The sequence below is a fragment of the Nematolebias whitei genome, unplaced genomic scaffold, assembly GCF_014905685.2.
Source record: "Nematolebias whitei isolate Nwh7 unplaced genomic scaffold, NemWhi1 Nwh_scaf_1772, whole genome shotgun sequence".
Lineage (NCBI taxonomy): Eukaryota > Metazoa > Chordata > Actinopteri > Cyprinodontiformes > Rivulidae > Nematolebias > Nematolebias whitei.
The window spans coordinates 1-6,993 of NW_023620317.1; the positions used below are offsets into that span (position 1 = coordinate 1).

At 39.3% G+C, this 6,993-nt stretch overlaps 1 non-coding gene across 1 annotated transcript; it reads left to right on the forward strand.

Moving 5' to 3' along the window:
• Positions 1 to 4,526: 4,526 nt before the first annotated feature.
• On the forward strand, positions 4,527 to 4,598 carry trnad-auc. The gene has a single exon. It is a non-coding gene; the product is annotated as a tRNA-Asp (tRNA).
• Positions 4,599 to 6,993: the final 2,395 nt, after the last annotated feature.

The window sequence follows — 6,993 nt, forward strand, 5'->3', positions numbered from 1 at the left end:
AATTATTTCAATCTTCAGGACTCGGACACAAAGAATCATCTCCCACTCTTTACTGCAGTACAACAATGAAGTAAAGTTTAATTTCCGGTCCACATCAAGCCTATGTGGTACTTTTATGTCAGTGAGAGGAGCTCCTTCCACATATTCTGGGCAAGAATCATTGTTGTCAATGATTTCCTGGGAGACTCTGTCTGGACAGCTGTAGGCTAATGACGCGAGTCATGGAGTGTTTAGTGAGGAAACAAGAGAAAAACGACCTGGAAGTCGACTCCAAGCGCAGAGAAACACGTCACACATTCAGCCTCAGCTTTAAAACACCCCAGAAAACGGGTTCAATCTTGTTGCCATGGTTTCAGGTTGAGATTAGGCTCTCATAAACCAGAATGCGGCCACGTAAAGACGGTAACAGCGAGGGAGAGTCATTTCATACTTCAAATCCCTCATTCACACAACACTTTGATGTTGAAAGTAACTTTTTAAAAGCATCCGTTGGAGTTAGTCGTATAAAAATTGCTACTTAATGCGACTTACCAAATCACAATTTACAAATTCGATGTGCCTACCGCGCGCTTCCTCTTTGATGCCGACGCCTCAGTAAGGACAGCGTCTATTGGTTGTTGCTGAGTGACGTCACTGCTAAATTTGCATAAGTGCCCACCGCTTCGCGCATGCGCAATTCAATAAATTTGTCTGCGTCTATGTGCGTATGCTGTCAACGTCACTAAAATAATTGTTTTACGTCACAAAGGCAAATGCAAATCACGTCTAACGCCATCAGTCTTTGATGTTACCGAGTTTATAAATATATCTAGGTCTCTGTGACATTCTCATTCTGTAGTTTACAGTTGTTCTGAAAAGAACCGTTTCGTGTTTCTCTGCGACCCCCAAAATTTGTGTTGGCATTTCAAAACCGATTGAAATATTTTCTCTCCGTTCATTGATGTCTGCCATTGCAAATAGATTCGTGACTGATTTCCTTGAACCCTTTAAAATGTCACCTGCAAAAAAAGACTTTCTGCGTTCTCAAATGGATCTGACTGAAGTTCAGAGTGAGAAAATGGCCAGTAACTTGAAGGAAGTCACCCCAGTTCGAGCGTCTCTCCAGATACAGGTGGATTCAGGTGTTTACATCGTAAAGGAAATTATACGATACACGAGTTATGGAGAAATTGCCCTGTGTGGCAAGGCAGGAACCGATGAAGTCTTTACTGTGAAATTCTTCAGAAAGAAATGCCATCAAATAGCTGAAAATGAAATCAGCTTCTTGAACATTCTCAGAAGTGTGGAAACAGACACTTTTGCCAAATATATTGAATCCTTCAACTACAGAAACTGGATTTGTCTAGTTTTTGAAAAGCTGGACGTTAGTTTGTGGGATTTCATGCAGAAAAGTGCTTTGACTTCCATTAAACTCTCTGAGATCAGACAAATCGCCCAGCAGATGTTAACAGCTGCCAAAGCTTTGGAATTGTCTGGTTTTACCCACGGAGACATAACCCCTCAAAGTGTTATGTTGACTGATGGAAACCTGCAACATTCCAATGCAAAATTGTTTCAATTTGAGGCTGCTTACAAGACATCCCAACTGTCAGAGAAAGACCTCCCTCAGACCTGCGGTTTCACTCCGCCGGAAGTTTTCTTTGACGTTCCTCTGGGTGAAAATTTTCATGTATGGAGCATAGCTTGCACGCTGGCTTCAGTCTTTGCTGGTAAACCATTTTACCCTACAGCTTGTGAGTATAGCTACATAAAAGCTATTGTAAAGTTAAACGGCATGCCAGACAATCACGTTTTGGAAGCAGGATGTGGTGTCGGACGTTATTTTACATGTTACAAGCACAAAGAGCAAGACATTTGGAAAAGCACGTGGAAATTGAAGACTCTCGCTGAATACGCAAAAGCGACCGGAAGAATCGTTCCAGAGAGTGCCACCGATTTGGATGAAATAGAGTCTCTTGACAGCCTTTTAGAAATGTCATCAGACGACGTGGAAGATTCTCATGAAATCGAAGCGTTTAAAGACTTCCTCCAGAAGATGCTGCAGATTAATCCAGCGGACCGTATGTGCACTGAAGACGCATTAAACCACCAATTTATGACAATGAACCACCACGCTTATTCAAATCATGGTTTCATTGACGAAGAGGATGGTGAAATGTCTGGCAGCAAATCAGGAACTTCAGAAAGGTGTCAAATTTCTTCAGTTCATTCAAATTGGAGCCATCAGTCAAACTCTGCTGACGTCAGTAATTCTTCTGAATCAAACACCGATCAAAGAAATCTGATAAAAGAAATAGCAGAAGGTGTAACCATTTGTGGCAACTCTAACGTTTACCGTGTAGAGAAAATCCTTGGACAAGGAACATTTGGTTTAGTGGCTAAATGCACTAAAGAGGGCACAGGCCAGACCGTTGCTCTAAAAGTTATTTCAGCAGAAGACAGCAGTTCAGCTAAAATGGAGATTGCAGCAATGTTAAAACTCCAAAAATTTAATGCTGATAAAATCAACATTATGAACTTCTTTGACTGGTTTATGTGTCAGAACTGCTTTTGCCTCACTTTTGAGCTTCTTGACGAAAGTCTGTTTGATTTCATGAATCAAAGGAAGTGGTCACCTCTCAAGTTGTCTGAAATTAGAGCAATCGCCCAACAAATGTTTGTTTCTCTCAGCACATTGAAACACTTAGGATTGACCCATACTGACATTAAAACTGACAACCTGATGACAGTTAATCAGAACTCTACACCTTTTAGAGTTAAGTTGATTGACTTTGGACTTTGTATTCCAACATATGAATTATCAAAGTACGATTTATTTCAGGTTGTAGCGAACAGGGCCCCAGAAGTCTTTCTGGGACTTCAGCCAAATGAGGGAGTTGACATGTGGAGTCTTGCATGTGTTTTGGTTGAACTTTATTCTGGTCAGTATTTGTTTCCGGGCAATTCAGAATACACAGTCGTGAAAACGATTGTAGAGCTCCTTGGTCAGCCCGATAGCAATATCCTTGACAGTGGGTGTCGAGTCAGACAGTACTTTACACAAGAGCAATCTGACTCTGAAAGTGTCTGGCAACTTAAAACCGCGACACAATATGAAGAGGACTCTGGGGAGAAAATTGAAGCAACTGATTATTGTCTCAATTTGCGATCTTTGGATGACTTGATAGAAATAACACCCTGTAACGATCCTCTTGAATTGCAGGACAGAAAAGAATTCATAGACCTGCTCAAAAAGATGCTAGCTGTGAATCCTGCAGACCGAATTCTCCCTGCAGATGCAATAAAACACAATTTTATCACAATGGAGCATCTTCCAATCACCAGCGACGACTCTTATGTGGAACAGGCATTAGAAATAATGTCAAAGTGCCAACCCAGAGGAGCAGAAGAGCCATCCACGAGCTGTAATACCTCAAACAACTTGCATTCTGATCCTGTTATGGAGACACCTTCCATTCAAATTTCACATGACCTCTCTGTTACATCTGAGCAACAGCAGGAAGACTTAGCAGAAAGCACCACAGACGTAGCTGATCCACATTCTCGGAGAAAAGTCTTCAGAAATTTTAGAAAATTCTGCAGAAGAGTTTTCAACTTGTTCACCTGCTGTCGTAGGAAGTGACATCCGAGAACAGCCGCCACACCATCGACCATCCCCATCCTTCTACTTTCTCTGTGCTTAGTAATAAACTATTCTTTTAGTTTATTCCCAATGCATGGCTTTACTCTGGGATGGTTCAGTTAGTCCACTGCCAAAAACTGGTGGTGCAAGTCAGGGTTTACTCCGGGATTCTCCGTTTTTTCCCACTCCAAAAAATGTTAAGCTAACTGGTGGTGCACACATGGGTTTACTCCGGGATTCTCCGGTTTTTCCCACTCCAAAAAACTGTTATGCTAACGGTTGGTGCAAGTCAGGGTTTACTCCGGGATACTCCGGTTTTTCCCACTCCAAAAAAAACATTAGACTTACTGATGATTCTAGACTGACATTTTCTCATTCTGCTTCTGTTCTGCTTCTCTCTCAGTGTGCAAGTTGTATCTGGATGGATGGATGGATGGATGGATGGATGGATGGATGGATGGATGAATGAATGTATGGATGTATGGATGTTTGAATGGATGGATGGATGGATGGATGGATGAATGAATGTATGGATGGATGGATGGATAGATGTATGGTTGGATGGTTGGGTGGATGGATGGATGGATGGATGGTCCTCTCCGAAGAATTGCAACCTTAACGTGGTGGAGGGGTTTGAGTACCCTTGTGATCCTGGGGCCTGTTGACTGGGAGTTAGCCCCTTGTAGGGTCTCCCATGGCAAATTAGCCTCAGGGGTGGGGTCAGACTAATAGCAATTCAAAAACTTTGATAAACAGCAACAGAAAATTTGTTTTATTATACCAGGTTAAATGTTACCAGGTAAAGACAGAGTATCTAGTAATTAGGTGCCAGGTAAGTGCATGGTTCCAGGTACCTAGGAAGTACCTGGTAACTGGTGCCAGGTACCTGCAGCCTAACACTAATTTCTCGTTAGTACAGTGGTTAGTATACCCGCCTATCATGCGGGAGACCGGGGTTCGATTCCCTGACGAGAAGTTAACTTTAATAGGAGACCGAGATGGTGCAGAGGTACGGCAGCCGAGTTGGAACCAAAAAGTCACAGGTTTAACTCTGCGCCATGCCCACATGCCGTGGTGTCCTTGAGCAAGACACCGAAACCCTAATTGCTCCCCGGGCGCTTCAAATCACTAGCCAATATGAAATGGTAATATAATAGTTCAGAGATTCTTTATTGTCATTCGCACCACATGTGGTGGAACAACATTATGTACACAGGGTCCCAGTTACATCTACATCTACTACATAGTAGTGTTTGTATGTTTTACTCATTTATGTATTAATTTATTTCACTTTTTTACTTTTTATCCCCAATATTTCCAGTTCCTGTGGTTATTATTTCATTATTCCTCTGTTTATTATTTTTTCTTTAATGTAATCCAATATTACTCTTTTTAAATTACTTTTTGTGTTGAAGATATTTATATGTAATGTTATTTGTTCAAAATAAAGTACATTTTGGAAAAAAAAAAGCCTGTCATGGTGGAGTTAGTGAATGTCATGGTGCTACCTGACACATTTAGTGAGATGTTTCTGCTTCATTAGTCAACGTTAAGGCAAAGAAGACTAGAAAACAAAGTTCAAAAATACTGTTCACTTAAAAGAGTTAATGGCAGTAGATGTTTCATACTGCAGAGTGACAACAATTTAGACAGTGAAATTCAGTTAACTTTATCATTACACAACCTAATAAACACTTTCTGCAAAACTGGTTTAGTTTTAACTGATCATATAAAAAAAAGCTAAACTTTTTCAGCCAGAAGTTTCAACGTACAGTATATCTAGAAACAAAACACAAAACAAAGCACAACTAGCTTGAAGCAGAAACCTTTAATTCAGCTATTCAATGAAACTGCTCTGGGGGCCACAGTTTCTGAAAGCCAGCAGCTCAGGGGCCGGATGTCAGCGATTAAAATCATAATGTAAATAAACAAAGTTTTAAAATGATCTGTTACCTTTTACCTTTGTTTATTTCATTGCATTGAATCATAAATGCAACTAGAAAGTTCCTGGAGAAACTTTGACAGGGACTGCCTATTTATAATTAAATTATTATTAATAATAAATATTAATATTAATGATTATTAATATTAATAATAAATACTGATTTTTTTATATCGTTAATTTTATTATTAGTAAAATATTATTAATCAATATTAATAATATTCACACTAATAATTAGTATTAAGTTTAAATATTACTTATTAATATTAATAATTATTTATATTAAAACAAACAATTATTAACATTAATCCTTTATAATTAATATTTATTATAAATAATACTAATTAATAATAATAACAGGTGATAATAGGTAATAATAGGTGCCTTCCTTGCATGTTGAACCAAAATGGCTCCGTACGTTACTTGGTTTCTATGAAGAGTTTTCTCCTGTTCATTTCCTATGGTAAATTTGGCATCTTTATTAACAAAATATGTCGCCATGGTAACTGCGAATGCCCATAAAAGTAATTGCACACTTTTCGGAGCCGGGCCTGTTGTTTTGATATAACTTTTGTGGGGGTCCACGTTGTGGTTCGGGCCACATTAAAGTTGAAAAAGATACACTTTTCAGGTGTAGAATAATAAGTGGGCAGTCACCAACTAGTTCCTGGAGTTGGTGAAATATTGCGTCTTTGTTCGCAATTACGTGTCCATGGTAACTCGAAATGTCAATAAAAGTAATAGCACACATCACGGGGCCGAGCCGGAAGTTTTGATATAACGTTTGTGGGAGTAGACGCTGTGGTTTGGGTCGCATTAACAGAGATAGAAATGTAGACACTCTTATGAGGTATAGAATAATAGGTACCTATGTTCCCAATAAAGGTTTTTAAATCACAGCTAATCTTTCTTCTTCAGCAGGTATCCCTTCAGTAAACAGCAAGAAACTCTCAGTTTTTTTGTAATCCATTAAACTTTCTTCTGTTAAAGTCAAAACGGCCTAAATTTCCCCAGAGAAATAAGGAAGCTGATTCATTTTCACTGTAAATTTAAAATCTTACATCTAACATACAAAACTCTCTACAACAAGCTTTATCGTAGGTTAAAGATCTTATTGTTCTATATTTTCCTAACAGCACGCTTGGCTCTCAGGCTGCAGGTTTACTCGTGGTTCCTAGACTTTCCAAAAGCAGAATGGGAGGAAGATCTTTCAGTTCTCAGGCTCCTCTCTTGTGGAACCAACTTCCAGTTTCTGTCCATGAGGCTGACACATTGTCCAGTTTTAAGTCTTTACTTTTGGATAAATCCTATAGTTAGGGTTGGCTTGGTTTCCTGAGCTATCCTTCAGTTATGCTGCTACGTTGCTGATTTTACTCGCTCTATTGTTCATTTGTATTTGCAGTTATTTCTATCACCAAAGTGTTTTATC